The sequence below is a fragment of the Canis lupus genome, chromosome 17 (assembly GCF_003254725.2).
Source record: "Canis lupus dingo isolate Sandy chromosome 17, ASM325472v2, whole genome shotgun sequence".
Classification (NCBI taxonomy): domain Eukaryota; kingdom Metazoa; phylum Chordata; class Mammalia; order Carnivora; family Canidae; genus Canis; species Canis lupus.
This window is the reverse complement of record NC_064259.1, coordinates 6,839,934-6,858,262: the sequence shown is the minus strand read 5'-3', so window position 1 is coordinate 6,858,262 and position 18,329 is coordinate 6,839,934. Positions and strand designations below refer to the sequence as shown.

Below are 18,329 nucleotides of genomic sequence, written 5' to 3'. Positions count from 1 at the left end.
ATTTACTAAATCATTGCCCCCATTTATCTCACTCAACAGGCACAGCTTGTAGAAGAGGCATTTCTAGGGACACATTCCTGTACCACTTCTCTCTGTGGGCTTAATTTTCATAACTAGACTTTTAAAGTTGGTGGGGTTTTTTTTATAAAGAGCAAGTCTTGGCTTCTTGCAAGAGCCTCTAAATTTCATTACAGACAAACATGTATCACTTGAAGATCATCTGTTGAAAGGGACGGGAGACATATTATTAACTTCAAAGCTTTCTTGAAACCTATTAAATGTTAATCACAAAGCACAGGAGTGTTCCTGAAAGCAAACACCATCCTCACACTTCTTAGATGCATGAGCCTTCCTCCTTAGGTACCCATCAACATTTCTTGCTGAAGGGAAGAGAGACTCTAGTGCATCCCCAATGAATGGACCTTCTGGGTATTCCAAGGCCTGCTTGTGGCCTGATCTGTCCACAATTGAAGCTGAAATCTTTTGTGGTTTGCCTAGTGCTGGGAAGAAAGCTGAAGGAAAGCATACTTGCTGGACCCATTGTGTGTCAGGCGCTGCATCAGACCATTACACGGGTCCTCTCATCATTGAGCTGGGAGCTAATTATTCTCTTCTCATCAAACAGGAAGAGAAACTGAGATTCAGGAGGTCAAATCAGGTCATGCAGCCAGCAGGAGAAAGAGGGGGGATCTTAACTCAGCTACGCCTGTTCTAAAGAGCCCACTCTCCTCCCTCACAGAGGTGAGGTGCTTCCTAAAGGCTTCTTTAGTGAATGAGGAGATGGATGAATAAAGTCCTCTGGATGCAAAATTGCTTTGTCAAAGGACATCAACAGCCAGAAGGCACAGCCTCAATTAAACAGAAGCAAAACAACCTTCTAAGATTGTGTGAGGTACTCAGAGTTTGCCTTAAATAACTCAGGAGTTTCCCAGACTGTTGAGTGATAAGATCTCAGGCAAGTTGCAGAACCTGTTGGGGGCTGGTTTATCCATTTCTAGTCATGGGGCACTCCTCACCATGCTCCTCCCTCCCTTTCAGGAAGCAGACTCAACCCAGCCAAGGACTTGTAACTCTAGATATGGGCTGGAAAATCCTTGAAAGAGGAGTTCTGGCTGGTGACCATCCCCTGGCCAGGACTACCTACATAATTCATGGGGCCCTGCACAAAATGAAAATGTGGCACCCCTTGTTCAAAAATTAGTAAGAATTTTAAGGTGGGAACAGCAGAGCACTAAACCAAGCTTGGGACCCTTCTGAGTACAGGGTCCTGTGTGACTGTAGAAGCTGCACACTCTTGAAGCCAGCCTTTGCCTATAGCCATTGATTCAGGAGAAAGGGAGAAGAAATCTTAGAAGGAGACTGGTGGGGAATGCACCTGGGTGGCTCAGTTAAGCATCCAACTCTTGATTTTGGCTCAGGTCATGATCTCAGGATAGTGAGATCGAGCACCCTGTCTGGGCTCTGCACTGGATGTGGAAACTACTTAAGATCCTCTCTCTCCCTCTGCTCCTCCTCCGCTCCCAAAAGAAGGGGATTGGTGGGACATCATGAAAGCACCAAAAATATGATAAATAAAATAGCCCTGGAGAGACATCTGGGTGGCTCCGTCGGTTAAGTGTCTAACTCTTGGTTTTAGTTCAAGTCATGACCTCAGGGTCTGAAATTGAGCCTTGCATCAGGTGTCCTGATTAGTGGGGAGTCTGGTTCTCCTTTCCCTCTGCCTCCCCACACTTATGCACTCTCTCTGTCTCTAAAAAGGGATAAATAAATCTTAAAAAAAAAAAAAAAGTGAAGATCAGGTTCTGATTTCTTGAAACATACAATTTTCCAGAATATAAATTTTCTGAAATTCATCTAGAACTACTCTTCCATTTTATGGATGAGGAAGTTGAGATTTAGACAGAAGTAGTAACTTGGGGAGTCATGTTGCCCCACAGAGAAGGCACCCCCTCTCTAAATCTCAGTCTCCTTATCACTGAAACAACACAGGTCAGGCTGAATAATGCATTATTTCCTTTTTTTCCCTTCCCCAACTCCCGCTAAAATAGCCAAATAAAAGGGTCCACAAGGACCAAGGAAATGGAGGAGGCATGGTAACTGAAGAGGCATCGGAGAGTGGGCGGGTCAGGTAGAAGGAAGCAGAGGCAGGAAAAAGGGGGAGTGAAAATCTGAATACTGCCCTTAACTTCCTTCCCAGAATGTCAGTAGCAAGTTTACATCTTCCCAGGTAGGAGATGAGCATCTTCTCTGGTGTAAATTCCAGAGACTACCATTTGGGATTCTTCATTGTGAATGGGTTTGAATTCTGTCCTATAAGCCAGAAGCCCTAAGCCCAAGTCTGGCTTATGTGCAAAGAGCTTTCTAGGCTCCTAAGTGAGAGCTGATGGCGAAGCACCTTTGGACATGGGAAAAAGCTTCTAACTTGAAAGACAGATAACAAGTGAAACAGAGACCTCGGAGAAATCCGACAGCTTAAAACCTGAAAATCTCCCTAAGAAGTGTGAGGATGATACTGTGTCCATGAAACAAGAACCAGAAAGCTTTAAAAAAAAATACCACCACCTGAAAAAAAGGGAAAACCTCTGTAAGGTTAAATATATGAGTCAAAATAAAAATTTTATTTAAAATTTATGTTAAGTGAAAATATTTTTATTTAAAATTTATATTAAAATATTAAATTTTTATTTAATATAAAAATAAATTCAGAGAACATTCCAGAAGATAGAACAAAAAGATGGGAAAATACCAGAGAAAAGATAAAGCAAGAAAATAAGTCTAAATGGTTGAAAACCATCTGCTAGAAAATACCAAGAAGAGAGCCAAGGGGATAAAATTATCAAGGAAATAATACAAAGAGATTTCTGAGAACTAAAGCATAAGTTTCCAACTCAAAAGGGCTAGCACAAGGATTGAAAAAGACTGGAGTCAAGTAACATCATTGTGAACTCTCGAATATCAGGGATACAGAGAAGATGCTATAAACTTAAAGGGGGAAGAAGAAAATCGGAACCTCTCCACAGCATACTGAATTCTAGTGGACAAGGGACTGACACCTTCGGTGTTCTAATCTACACCCTGCACCTCTATATTCAGCCAAACTATCCATCAAATGAAGGTAAAACATTTCAGACGTGTAAGAATTGATATAATTTATTTCCCTTGTACCCTTCCCTTGTGCCTTTAGTGGACTACTAGAGGTAATGATCCAATAAACATGGGAGTAAACCAAGAAAGGAACCCCGTAGAATGGAGGAAGCAAGGGATCTAAAACATACGAGGCAATGTGAGTCCACCTGATGATAGTGGATAGAAATTTCCAGATGACATCTGTATAATGTCCAGGCTAAATTGAAGAATGTGGAAGGAAGGCTCTGAGAGGACAGTCTCCAGGAGTAAGATGCATATAACATATTAGAGATTATGGAAAACATAGATAGAATTGAGGTAGACTTTATTAAAATTTTAGGAAAAATAATGTGTAGAAAATCAAGCACATGAGAAGAAAAGGAGAAAACGAGTAACCATAATAAAAGTGAAGGACTGAATAAGAAATTTGATATGAACATAGTGGTAACGTGGTTCTCTAGTAAATGCCATTTGGGCATCATGATCAAGTATATACTGACTATTGATATAACTAAAATTGTTTTATAACTATGTTAGGGGATAGGAAAGGGGAAGTAGAGAGGTATAGGAGATCTCAGTCCTTATTTATCATTGTGGGAAGTCAGTATAGTGTCTCAAAATGTAAAGTGATACTTTAAGAAATATGGACAGCTCCAGTCCTGTGGTTTTAAATATCATCTATAAGATTTCCATGTTTAAGATGGTGAGGAGATGTTCCTATTTCTCTCAAAAATTTACTCTCAATTTTTTGATTTACTCTAAAAAATTACCTCAAAACAAAAAGGAAAATAACAAACAAAAATACAAACTCTACCCTTGACATCAGAAGACACTGCAATTCTGAACCATTACATGTGACATCAAGTGGCTAAAAGAATGACAAATGACAAAAAAGTGAACAAAGGTGAATTCGAATGCCAGTAGAAGTATAATTTATTAACAATAAAATTCACTAATTTTAAGTGAAGTGATGAGCTTTGACATATGTATGTATATATATATATATATATATATATATATATATATATATATATACAACCATTACCCAAAATAGTCAGTTCCCATCTCCAAGCCCAAACCTCTAGGAACCACTGATCTGCTATCATCACCATATACTTGTCATTTCTAGAACTTTGTTTACGTACATACAGTGTGTAGGGGTGCCTGTGTTGTTCAGTCGGTTAAGCATCCGACTCTCAATTTCAGCTTAGGTCATGATCTCAGGGTTGTGGGATTGCATCAGGCTCTGTGCTCAGTATGGAGTCTGTCTCTCTTCCTCTGCTCCTTTTCCCCACCCAACCCCCCCTACTACTCCCACTCTCTCTGTCTCTCTGTCACTCTCTTAAATACATACATACATACTTTAAAAAAATACAATGTGTAGTCATTTGGATCATTTGGATTTGGCTTTTTTTTCCCCTTAGTAATGGTTTTGTGATTCATCCATGGTATTGCATGTATCAGTAGTTCATACCTATTAATTGCTAAGCAGTATTCCATTTAGTTATAGATTTTTTGTTATTTATCAACTGATGGACATTTGGATTATTTCCAGTTTTGGGCTACTCCAAACAAGGCTGTTATGAGTCTTCATGTACAAATCTTTGTGTGGACATATGTTTTCATTTCACTTGAAAAATATCCAAGAGTGGAATTTCTGAGTCATGTGGTAAGTAAATGTTTAACTTTGTAAGTAAATGCTAAACTGTTACTTCACATTGTAGCCACCACTTGGCATTGTCCATCTTTTAAGCTTTATCCACTTCAGTGGGTATGTAGTGGTATCTCTTTTTGGTTTAAATTTACATTTCCCTGATGACTAATTATATTGAACATCTTTTTATGTGTTTATTTGGCATCTGTATTTTTTTTAAAGATTTTATTTATGTATTCATGAGAGACAGAGAGAGAGAGAGAGAGAGAGAGAGGCAGAGACACAGGCAGAGGGAGAAGCAGGCTCCGTGCAGGGAGCCCGACATGGGACTCGATTCCGGGTCTCCAGGATGGCGTCCTGGGCTGAAGGCAGGTGCTAAGCCCCTGAGCCAACCAGGGATTCCCCCCATCTGTATTTTTTTAATAAAATATCTACTCAAATCTTTTGCCTAATTTTAATTATCCTTTCTCATTATTGAGTTGTGAGAATTCTTATATCTTATGAATACAAATCCTTTATTTTATGTATGTTTTGCAGATATGATCTCCCAGTCTGTGGCTTGCTTTTTCATTTTCCTGATTGCACTTTCAAAAAGCAAACATTTTTAATTTTGATGGTCCAAATTATTGATTTTTCTATGTATCATATTTAAAATATTTTTTGCCTAATTCATGGTCATTAAGATTTTCTGCTGTTTTTTCAAAATAAGGTTTATTGTTTCAGTTCATTTTTGTGCAAGTAGCCAACCAATTATTCTAGCACCTTTTATTGAAAAGATTATCCTTTCCCCATTTAATTGTCTTGGCATCTTTGCCAGGTCAGTTGACCATATTTTTGTGGGGGTCTCTTTCTGGACTTTCTATTCTGTTCCATTAGTCTAAAATATATGTATCTTTAGTTCAGTACCATAATACCTTGATTACTGTTACCTTTATAGTAGGTCCTGAAACTAGTCCTCCAACTCTGCTCTTTTTCAGTTTTGTTTTGGATTTGCACATACATTTTCAATTTGCTTACTGAATTTTAAAATAACCCTGCTAATATTTTGAATGTCACTGTGTTTAAACTATGTATCAGTTTGTGGGAGAACTGGCATTTGGCGTTGGGGGGAACAGGTGAGAATTGACATTATAACAAAATTGAATCTTCCAGTCCAGGAATATGGTATATGTCACCATTTATACTAATCTTTAATTTCTCTCAGTAATGTTTCATGGTTTTCAGAGTATACTTATTGCACATATTTGTTAAATTTATCCCTATTTCATAATTTTTTCTCTCTCTTTCCCTCTCTCTGTGTGTATGTGTGTGTGTGTGTGTTTGAGAAAGAGAGAGAGAACGAGGGAGGGAGGAAGAGAGGGAGTTTCCTCTATGTTTCCCAAAGTTGAGTAAAAGAAAATTGGTTAATTAAGGATTGTGGTTAGCTGAATTCCAGTTAAGTCATATTTTACTGTATTTGGCATTCACACTAATAGCTCTGATTATGTCACACTCATGTTCAAAAACCTTCATTGGGAAATAATTATGGGATGTGCTCAAAGAATGTAGTATCAATTTACAAAGGAGAAAATTGGAAACAACTGAGCAGACTGATTAACTAGATGGTGTTGTATTCTTACCATGTAGCCATAAAAATGATGTGATGCAACCGTGGTTTTCAGAATGGGGTCAGGGCATTTTACAGGGTCAGGCAGGCGTCAGGGCCTCCACTCATGTTCTAATCATTGTAGCCTTATTTTTATTCTTTTCAGCTTTTCAGATTCCTGGTAGGATTTTGTTTAAAAACAGAGTTCCAATTTATCAAATGTTTAAAAACCATTATTGCAGAAAAAAATTTAATGACCAAGAAAGACATATGTGGAATTATAATAAGATTAGAAAAGAATCAGTATGCTGTGTCTCTGGGGGAAAAAGAAGATATATGTGTGCAGAAAGGAATTGGAAGTTTATACATGTATCGAACATTAATAGCAATTTTATTTGCACAGATTGTAAATTATTTCTAAATGTTCTTGTTTGTATGTTTCTAAATGTGTACAGTGTATGGTGTAATGTTCTTTAATGAGAATACAAAATCCTTAAGGGGCCATTCAAGGCTCTCCACTATCTGACACTGAACATCTTTCCAGACTCCCTGCCACACTGCAACTCCTCACTGAACCACAAGGTTAGCCTCACAGAATTACTCACCGTTTCCTGAGTTTCCTGTACCCACACCTTTTCTCCAGTTCTGCTAAGTTCTTAGCACAGCATTCCCTAATCACACACCATCACTTCCTACTGGAGTTCAACCCATTCAAAATGTACGTGATAAAATGTAAGGTAAAGAGAAAAAACAGTTCAAAATTATATTAAGACTGTGATTTCAGGAGATCCCTGGGTGGTTCAGCAGTTTAGCGCCTGCCTTTGGCCCAGGGTGTGATCCTGAAGTCCTGGGATCGAGTCCCACGTCGGGCTCCCTGCATGGAGCCTCCTTCTTCCTCCGCTTGTTTCTCTGCCTCTCTCTCTGTGTGTCTCTCATGAATAAATAAGTAAAATCTTAAAAAGAAAAAAAGACTGTGATTTCAACTATTTCAAGAAAAAAATGCAAAGGAAAACTGGAGCAATATAAATCATTTACAGTGGCAATACCTGTGTATTGGGATTATAAATCCTTCATTTTGTTTGTTAGCTTGGTTTTTGCATTTTATTATACTTTCCAGATCTATGATGACCTATTCAAACAGGAAAAAAAAAAATCATACTCATCTTAATCCTATGTCAAATGTTAACACCTCCAAAAGTCTTTCATAAAGAACAATAATAATACATTTCTTGAACACCCCTAGCCTGTGTCTCCCAACAATTTAACTGTATGTGTGTCGCAGAACCCTGAATCCAGAGGCAGAAGACTTCACATTTAACACTGGCCTCTCCTTACTGAAATCACCTGACCTCTCGGAGTTTCTGATTCCACTCAGGGTTGTAGTAAGGATTAACTCTGACCATGTGAATATGCTCTGTAACTGTAAAGTGTTGTACAAATGTAGGCCACGTCTGATTCCCCTATGAGGCTGAGGCTCAGTCACCCCAGACTATCTACCAGAGGTGACACTCAACAAATGGATATTTTAAATTTATTTTATTTTATTTTTTAAAGATTTTAATTTATTTATTCATGAGAGACACAGAGAGAGGCAGAGACACAGGCAGAGGGAGAAGCAGACTCCATCCAAGAAGCCTGATGAGGGACTCGATTCCAGAACCCCAGGATCACCCTCTGAGCCAAAGGCAAACGCTCAACCACTGAGCCACCCAGGCATCCCAACAAATTGTTATTGATTTAAATCTTCCCCCAGGAAGACTTTTTTTTTTTTTTTTTTTTTCAAAAAATAGAGCAAAAATCTCTGTATCCTGAAATGTTAATAGTAGCCTGGGATTTGATAAAGGTCTGTGCTGAAGAGAGCCCATGATTTTTATCAAGATTTGATTTTCCTTTGCTGTTCCCAGGAATTGTGGCATTAATAAGCCACTTAGCACTGGGTCAGCAATCAGTGGGCTCTGGCACAGCCCTGCAGGGTGCTCTTCAGAGTTATTAGAGATAGAAAACTATAGGCTGGAGCAACACTTAGCCTGAAGATGGCTCTGCAGCCCTGGGCAAAAACCTATTCCTTGTCAATTTATCTAAAAAAGATGGCCTAGAACAGAATCAGCCTGTGGGTTGGCCCAGCCATGGCCTTTATCAACTGGACAGACTTCCAGAGAGACAGAGGGGTAACCACCTGAGTTGTCCAGTCCAGCCTCCCGTTCCTTGGAGGGTTCTTAAAGCCCCTAGAGAGGAGGTAGCTTGCCAAGGGCACATGCTAGTTAGTAACAACTAGTTAGGACTGGAACTAGAGCTTATATGTGTGTTATTTGGGTCAGCTGAGATTGCTCTAAGGAAGCGGAATTCCCACTCTACCCCATACCCTTCCATACCAAGCAGGGCCTGGCCATAGCTGGTCCTCTGTGAGTATTTGTGAACACAGCTGTGCACGAGCGAGCGTGTCTCTTTCCTTGAGATCCAACTACTGCCTGCCCTCAGAAAAGATTCTTTCTAGACTAAGAAAGATTGAGCCACCTGTCCAAGACCAGAGCTCCCTATGCTTTGGAGTGATGTAAACATTAGTTACCATGGTTCTATTACAGGTAGAAGCAACCATGGAAATCACAATGATGAGAACCAAGCAAAGCAGACACACCACAGAAGGAAAACCTGCTAAACAGAGATAAGAAGGCTCCAGTTTTGCCAGAGCTTCCAGATTTCTTTGGAAAAACACAAATCAGAAATCCTCACTTTTAAAGAAGTCCCTGGATTTTAAAATGCTGGCTTAAGATGTTTTAAGACAATCTGAGGCCGAACAAAAGAAGTTTGCCCACATGTGTCGCTACTTCCATGATGGAAATTCGTCCTGCCAATGGCCAAGGAGTCTTGGCTCCCAAGCCTCTGTGGTTGGAGGGAAGGATCCTTGGGAGTCAAATACTACTGGCAAGTGTCTAATTCATCTGTCTAAGCCTTCAGGTCCTGATGATAGAAAAACCATGAATACCTACCTTGTGGAGTTGTTGAGAGAATTAAGTAAGATCATGCAGGAAAAAGTCCTTTGTAAACAATAAAGCAACATACCAAGAGTGAATACATGAATAATAGTAATATGTAATATAATCTCCTTAAGCACATAATTGCAGTAATTACCTCTTCGACCTGCATTGAAGACCCTAACTGTGACTACTACCGAGAGGTAAGCATAGGTGTGCTCAGGATGAGTACATCCAGATCATAATCTGCACCTATTAGTATATTCATCCCAACGGCAAGGTGTGGGAGATGTAGAATTGCAAACCAGAATTCCACCCCAGTGTTGCGACCAGAGCCATGTGTCCCCTGGGTAAGTTCTTCCTTTACTCTGGGCCTCAGTTTCTTGATCAACAAGGTGAACATACTGGACCAGCCTCCTTCCAGCTCCAGAGCTCTTAGATTTTAACATTTACATCAGTCGTTTTAAAAAGTAAACAGGACTAAAAACTAATGATAAAAACATAAAAGTAAACAGGACTGAGCCAATGAGCTCTTTTCATGTGCCATTCTGATATTTCTGAGAGGGAAGGGAAGAACCCTGACTCATGCCAGCTCAACTTTCTGGTGCTCCAATCTGTACCCTGCTGTAGGGGACCTGCCTCTGCTGACCTGCCTACATGACCTGGTGCTGTCACCTCACAGCCAGATGTCAAGCAAGCCCTTGAGACTCACAAGGACAATATTCTAGACACTTCTAAAAGTCTCTAATTCACAAATACAACTTCTACGAACAATGAATGCCAAAAACACTAGAACTGAAAACGTTCACAGGACCCGTTGGCCCCTTGGTGAGGACAGCTTTGCTGCAGAAGCTGAGCAGTCCCACAGCCATGCAGGGGTCATGACTGGTTTGGGCACCTGTCCCCAGCTCTGTGCCTGGCCACTCCATACTGTGTCAGGAACACAACACCTCACCATGTGTGGCAGCTTCCAGGAGAGCTCATGTGAAACAGAGACTCTGAAAGCAAGACACCTCCAGGGACACTTTGGGTCCTTAAGAGCTAACATGCATATTCCCTGCAACCAGGAAGCCCTTTTCAAGATTTCTCACAGTATTTCTGTCAATTTCCACATCTTTGTGTGTGTTTTTTTAAGATTTTGTTTATTTACTTGAGAGAGAGAGAGAGATAAAGCAGGTGAGTGGGAGGGAGAGCAAGAGAGAATCTGAAGCAGACTTCATGCCGAGCGCAGAGCCTAACACGGGGCTCCATCTCATTACCTTGAGATCACGACCTGAGTGGAAACAAGAATGGGGTGGGCGCTTAACCAACTGAGCCACCCAGGCATCCCATATCAATTTCCACATCTTTGAAGTCTTCCCTGGAAAATGCTGCACGACAAAACAACAACAAAACCAAAAAAACACAAAACCATTTTTGGGGTGTTTCACCACTGCCATGAAAACTGGGGGACCCTATAGTGAGTTCTTTTTCACCGTACTCAGAACTGAGAGAATGGAATAACAGGAAAAGATGCAGTGTGCATGACACCCTGTCTTTTTTTTGGGGGGGGGGGCGTGTCTCCATCCTGGCAGAAGAGGGAGATGCTATGAGACAAAAAACCAAATGTGAGGTCTGGCTCTGTCACTACTCAGTTCCTTTCAGTCTGACAAATATTTATCAATAGCTTCTGTCTGCAGGACTCTGTGCAAAGTACCTGGGGGAGCCACCCCAGCGAACCTCTAGGAGAAAAAGCAGCTGGAATTACCGAGTACCTGCTGGGTTCCCAGTTATGCCAGAAGATTTTCACAGCGATTGTTTTACTTCATCACCATGCAACCTTATGAAGCTGCTTACAATCATTTATGCTTTTCAGAATGAGAAAACTAACACTGGACAAGAGGAAGCAGCTTACCTCCAAATAACACCTATAATAAAATGGGTAATCCAGAATTTTAATGCATTCCTACGTGTCTGTAAAGCCTGAGAATGAGTGAAAAGGAAAGGGTCATTTTCTGTAAGCATAGCGAAAACACGAGAAGGAAACACTAAAATGGCAACTGATGCTTCTTTCTGAGTGGTAGGGCCACAGGAATTTCTTGTGCATCCTTATGCTATTCCATCTCCCATCCTTTCTCTTTTCTTGGACTGTAGAGGATGGTATTAATCCACTCCTCCGTCCGTGGTAGACAGTCATCATTGGTCTTTAAAAACCCCTCCATCCTAAATGGAGCCAGAGAGTATTACACTAAGCAAAATAAGTCAGTCAGAGGAAGACAAATACCATATGATTTTACTTATGTGGGATTTAAGGAACAAAATAAATGAGCAAAGGGGAAAAAGTGAGAGAGAAAGAGTCAAATAAACAAACAGACTCTTAACTATAGAGAACAAAATGGTGGTCACCAGAGGGGATGGGGATGGGATAAACAGAAGATGGGGATGAAGGAGGGCACTTGTGATGAGCACCAGTTGTATGGCAGTGCTGAATCACTAAATTGTGCACCTGAAACTAATATTACACTGTATGTTAACTGAAATTTAAATAAAAACTAAAAAAAAAAGAGAAAAAAACGTAATTCCCTTTATCCTCATTCCTTACTCTCACACGTTAGATGCTACCACTTTGTGCTCTTGTAAAGTGTATGCTGTTCTGTGTATAGATACTTCACTTACCTAAGTGGGATCAGCTAAAAATAAGTCTCATTTTGCTTATTATGTTTAAAAACACTCACCACAAGGGGTGCTTGGGTGGCTTTGTCAATTAATCATCTGACTCTTAGTTTTGGCTCAGGTCGTTGATCTCAGGGTTGTGAGATCGAGCCCTGAGTCAGCTTGCTTTCTCTCTCCCTTTCTTAAAAAAAAAAAGAAAGAAAGAAATACTCTCACACAAAATTATTTTAACTACAGAAATTTTCAGGTGTTTAAGAGTAGAGAGAATAATATAGCCCCAGACATTTCTATTACCCAGCATCAGAGATTGCTGGTCTGTGGCCAATCCTGTCTATATGTACCTCCTCCTCTTAACCCTCTGGTTTATTTTGAACCAAATCACAGACCTACTATTTCATCCCAGACATGTCCCAGACATAATATTTCATCCAGTAGTTCTTAAAAGTGACTTAAAAGTGATCCATTGTGATTATTTGCTATATTTTTTCAGTCTGCCAATCTGTTGACGTCTCCTCTATTTTATTTTCCTTATAATTTTTTTGTTGAAGAAACCAGATATTGTCAAATTTCCCACACTCTGGATTCTGCTAATTGCATCCTGTGGTATTGGTTAACATGTCCCCCGATTCTTGTAGTTTCTGTAAATTACTGGTTAGATCTAAAAGTTTTTCAGGCTCGGGGTTGTTTTGCTTGGTTTCGCTGTTTTTGTTAGCTTGGAGAAGACCGCCACCTGAGTGGGAGCATTAGGAGGTACCTATGTCTGGTTCTCTCTCTTTTGTGGTGTTATCAGCCATGATGATCATTGCCCAGATCCGTTCATTCATAAAGAGTTGTGAAATGCTGTGTGTATTCATTAGTCTTCTCGGGCTGCCATAATGGAATACCACAAATTGGTGGCGCCTGGGTGGCTCAGTTGGCTAAACGTCCCACTCTTGATTTCGGCTCAGGTCGTGATCTTAGGGTTGTGGGATGGAGTCCCACGTCAGGCTCCCGCTCAGCACAGAGTCTGCTTCTCCCTCTCCCTCTGCTCCTCCCCTGGCTCATGCTCATGGGCTCTTTCTCTTTCTCTCTCAAATAAATAAATAAAATCTTAAAAAAAAAAAAAAAAAGAAAGAATATCACAAACTGGGTGGCTTAAACAACTGAAGTTATTTTCTCAGCCCTGGAAATCCAAGATCAATGTCGTGGCAAGATTGATTTCTGGTGCTCATGCTCATGCGGCTGGCCTTCCCTCTGTGAGCATGATAGACCTCTGGCGTCTCTTCCTCTCCTCATAAGGATACTAGCCCTATTAGATTGGGGCCCCATCTTAATGCTCTCATCTAACCTTAATTACCTCCACAAGGGCCCTATCTCCACACGGGAGGGTTAGAGCTCCCATACGTGAATTTGGAAAGAAGGGGGGCAAAATCCAAGCCATAAGAGTGATATTTTAATTTCCTTCATTCTTTGTTAGTTTATTAGTTGGAATATGTAAATAAAGAGAAACATGCCTTTGTCACCTATTTGGTTTAACTCTGAGGTACAATTCATATCAGAAAAGCAGAAAAAATACTTAATTTTTTCCCCTTACTTAGCCACTTTCAAAATAATGAAGCAGTTTCCTAGTGTTGTCTAAAGGGTAATCAATATGTTTTTGCTTGTTTGTTCTTTCGTTATCATTATAAACTCATGAACATAAGCACGTTTGATTGTCTTCATCCGTTTCAATGATCAACCTTATTAACGCTCAAATTGTCTTATCTTTGGGCCTGTAGGGCTTTCTTCAGGTTTGATGCTGTCCTTTAACGACTGATCTCTTCAGTTGCTTCCTTCTGAATCTGCTCTGACCTACCTCGACCTGGAATCAATCATGACCTTCCCCAGGGATGGGACCACAATGAAGGCCACAAAGAACATCCTTGTCCTGTGGAGGCGTGGCATCACAGGGTCCTCTACTGGATTAACCTTATTTAGAATTAGGTTAAGGAATTCGATTACAAATTTCCAGATCACTCCAGAGGATGGCTGCACAAATTCACAATCTCACCACCCAGCGTAAGAAGCATTTACCCACTTCCTGCCTCTCCCCAGTGCTTGGTTTATTCAGCCCTTTGGTGTGGGAAACTGTTTTGTTGTTCTGGTTTCCTTTTCTCTGATTACTGATGAATTTAGCAGAGCATGCTTGCTTGCCTTTCATGTTTCTTTCTTGTAATATGTCAGTGTACCTTTGGAAGAGATTATATGATGTTAGGTAAGGAACTAGTTTTTTTTTTTCCTCTATATGTAGGGAACCAATTTTCCCAACAACATTTACCTAGATGTGTGTGTATATATATATATAATCTTTTCACTATTGATAGTGATGCCAGACCCTTATACTAGGTTGCCAAATATTCTTGGGTCTGTCTGGTATCTCTTCCTCTCCTTATAAGGACACTAGTCCTATTAGATTAAGGCCCCCCATGGGTCTGAGTGCTCCATTCTCTTGCCTCGGTCTGTTGGTCTGTTTTAGTGCTATTTTCCTTAAAATGGCTTTGTAGTACATCTTAATTTCTGGCAAGGTCAATCCTCTTTCTACCCGGTTTTAAAACCTGACTTACCTATCCAAGGATCTTTTATACCTCTAACGTAAATGTTAGGGTAAATTTACAAAGCTTCTGTAAAACATCTCATTATTTTAATCTGGAAAAGTTTCACAGCCAGTCTCTCTTTGTCTTTTGTGACACCGACATATTTGAAGAATACAAACCTGTTATTTTGAGAAGGTCTCTCAATTTGCATTTGTTGGATTGATTCCTCAAGATCTGACTCAGATTGTTATTTTGGCAGGAATGCTACCTGACTGACATCGTGTCCTTCTCCATCCATTACACCAGGAGGCATGTGACGTCAGACTATCCTGTTATGTTCATGTTTACTCTGAGTACTTGGCGAAGGTGGTATCCTCCAGATTTCTCCATGGCAAAGATACTGTTCTTTTCTCTTATTTATTTATTTAGGAGAGAGCACAGGCAGTGGTGGGGGAGCAGAGAGAGAGGGAGAAACAGACTTCACACGGAGCATGGAGCCTGATGCGGGACTCGATCCCATGACCTTGAGTTCATGACCTGAGTAGGAATCATGAGTCACACACTTAACTGACCCACACAGGCGCCCCCTTTTCTCTTTATAATTACTAAGTGATCTCCAGGGAGATGATTTGAGGCTATAAATATCTAGTTACCCAACACACTCAATGATTTTAGAATTCTCGTTTGAAGCAGGGATTCAACAATAGTTGTGAAATATTTTTCACGCTCTCATTTTCTACATTGGTTGTCTTTCTGCTATAAAGAAAAGCTTTCCTGTCTCCCCAATTTACTTGTATGTTTGTTTCATTGTTTCATTTGTAGAATCAGCACGGACTCCTGCATTCTTGTTGATCCACGTATTAGAGTCCATTGCTATTATCATCCTTCTAGATGCTTCTAGTATCAATGTATTTACCCATTTTCTCAGTCTTACAATACACAAAAATTGTTTCAGAATTGTTCTATCTCTCCCAACCACAAAATTATTAAGTAAATTTATGATTTTCTTTTTTCCAGGTTTTTTTTTTTAAGATTTATTTATTTGAGAGAGAGAAAGAGAAGGCAGTGGGGAGGGGCAGAGAGAGTGAGAGAATCCCCAGCAGACTCCCCACTCAGTGCAGAGCCTGATGTGGGGCTCAATCTCACAACCCTGAGATCATGACCTGAGCCAAAATCGAGTCAATGCTCAACCGGCTGAGCCACCCAGGTGCCCCTCCTGTTCTTTTTGTGTTTAGACTGAGGGTATAAAGTACTGTATTCAAAGTTATTTGAATCAGTTCTTTTTCTTGTGTGGTTATGTTATCTATTTGTTATAGAGTTTTGTTGTTTTGGCTTTTTCAATTTTAGAGGTGACCTCCCCATTCATACTGATTTAATTTTATTTACTGAATGTGTTACACATTAGCAAGGATCCAAAGTTTGCCAAAACTAAGCTAAAAAGATGCAGTCAGAGAAATATCATTCTCCTTTCCCCTCCACTCCATTCTGACCCACCCTGTTAAGTTATTTGCTCAATTAGTTTCTAGTTTACCCTTCCCGTGTTTCTTTTTTGCAAGAACATGCAGATTTATATGTATATGTTCTTATTTCTCTTTCTTATGGAAAAGATAGAATATCACACATACACTTTATTTTTTTCTACTTAATAGATCTTATAAATCATTCCATGGCAGTTTTTAGAACTCTCTCTCTCTCTCTCTCTTTTTACAGCTGCCTAGTACTCCATTTTGTGGGCCTACCACATTTAATTCATGCTGTCTCAGATTATGGCATTGAGGCAGTTTCCAAGAATTTGCGGTTATATATAATGTTGCAATGAATATCCACGTGCCTATGTTTGTTCACGTTGTTGGAAACATATCTTCAGGATAAATTCCTAGAAAGGGGGTTGCTAGGGCATAAATACATATCTAGTTTTGTTCAGTATTGTCAAATCATTTCCAAAAGGCTTTACTATTTTGATTTCCACTAGCAATGTATGAGAATGCCAACTTTTCTATGGCCTCTCCAACACAGTGTGTTCACAGGCTTTTGAATTTTTGCCAATCTGATAGGTGAAGATGCCATTTTAGTGTAGTTACAATTTTTAAAAAGATTTTACTTATTTATTCATGAGAGACAGAGAGACAGACAGAAACACAGGCAGAGGGAAAGTTCCTCTCAGGGAGTCCGATGTGGGATTCAATCCCAGACCCCAGGATCACGCCCTGGGCCGAATGTAGACACTCAACCATTGAGCCACCCAGGCATCCCTAGGGTTTGTTATGATGTATGTTTCTCTAATGATGAGTGAAGTTGAACATCTTTTCATATGTTTCAGAGCCATTTTATTTCATGTTCATGGTTTTTTATGTAGTTCACTATTGGAATTTGGGTCTTTCAAATTTTAAACTTTTTTTTTTCTTTTTTTTTAAAGTAGGTTCCATGCTGGGTATGGAGCCCAATGCAGGGCTTGAACTCACAATGGTGAGATCAAGACGTCAGCTAAGGATAGGAGTCGGATGCCTAACCAACTGAGCCACTCAGTTGCTCCTCTTTCAAATTTTAGAGTTCTTTTTTTTTTTTAAAGATGTTATTCATTTATTCATGAGAAACACACACACACACACACACACACACACACAGAGAAGCAGAGACACAGGCAGAGGGAGAAGCAGGCTCCCTGCAGGGAGCCTGATGTAGGACCCGTTCCCGGGACCCCAGGACCACACCCTGGGCCGAAGGCAGGCGCTAAATGGCTGAGCCACCCTGGGATCCCCTAGAGAGATCTTTAAATATTAACCATATTAGTCCTTTATCTTTGATATATATTACAAATACTTTCCCCTAATATGTCATTTTGACTTCCCTTATACTTGCCACGTAAAAGCATCTTTTCTTTCTTTTTTAACATTTAGGAGTAAGATTTATTATTTTTTTGAGACTGCATCTGTGTTATATTCAAAGTGTTCGCTGGCTAAAGCATTAATAGCATCCCGGTTAAATCCTTTGCAAACAAAACACTGGCTTAACTAGATTTTGTCAAATGCCAGTAATTCTGACCTAATCTGCTCCTCCGTCTGAAACTATTATGGCAAATAACGAACAAGACTTCCTCTTATAAAAGGCATGTACATAAACCATTGGTCTTAGACCTACAGAGACACAATTCTGAGCTGGCTGCGATTAAGATTTATCACAGAACCTTGAATAAGTGACTTACTTCGTCTCACTGAGCCAAAAACGGCCCCTGGCTCCGAGTTCAAACTGTAGTCACCTTCCCATTTCAGTACAAGGATCTGGGGTAGGACAGAGCTGAATGCTAACCCCAGGCCAACTGGCCAACACGTTGTCCCCGTGAATTAAGCAGGAGATGGCCTTGGGAACCAGAGAAGGGCCCTTGATCAAAGGGGGCTGATTTTACTGGCGATTCCAGTGGGCTTATTTCTCTGATAGGATTTGAGGCACTTCAGAGGCTTCTCCCTCCCACACTTGGTCGTCCCCAGCTATTGGTTGGCCCTTCTGCCTGACATTTCACTACTGGTCACTGCTTTGGACTGGGACAGTGAATGCAGGAGGTTCCTGTTAAAACACCCTCCGCCGCCGGACAGTGCTGGGCGTGCACACGTCACCGGCTAATGCAGTGGCACCGACTGGCTGGTGGGCTCATCAGCGCGCTCTTAGAGCTCTGAAGGAATGGGATGGAAGGAAGTCTTCCAGAGGAAGACCGAGGCTGTGCTCAGGGCTGGTGCAGGGCATCGACCTGGGAGGAAGTGTCCTTGTGTGGCCACCAGAGAAGGATGTAGAGC

General features: G+C 40.5%; 1 long non-coding RNA gene across 1 annotated transcript; it reads left to right on the top strand.

The window, feature by feature from the left end:
- Positions 1 to 622: 622 nt before the first annotated feature.
- Positions 623 to 15,512, top strand: LOC112665109 (uncharacterized). The gene is made up of 5 exons (XR_004806116.2): positions 623 to 741; positions 2,707 to 3,115; positions 4,682 to 4,795; positions 8,948 to 11,258; positions 13,747 to 15,512. It is a non-coding gene; the product is annotated as an uncharacterized LOC112665109 (long non-coding RNA).
- The last annotated feature ends 2,817 nt before the right edge of the window (positions 15,513 to 18,329 follow it).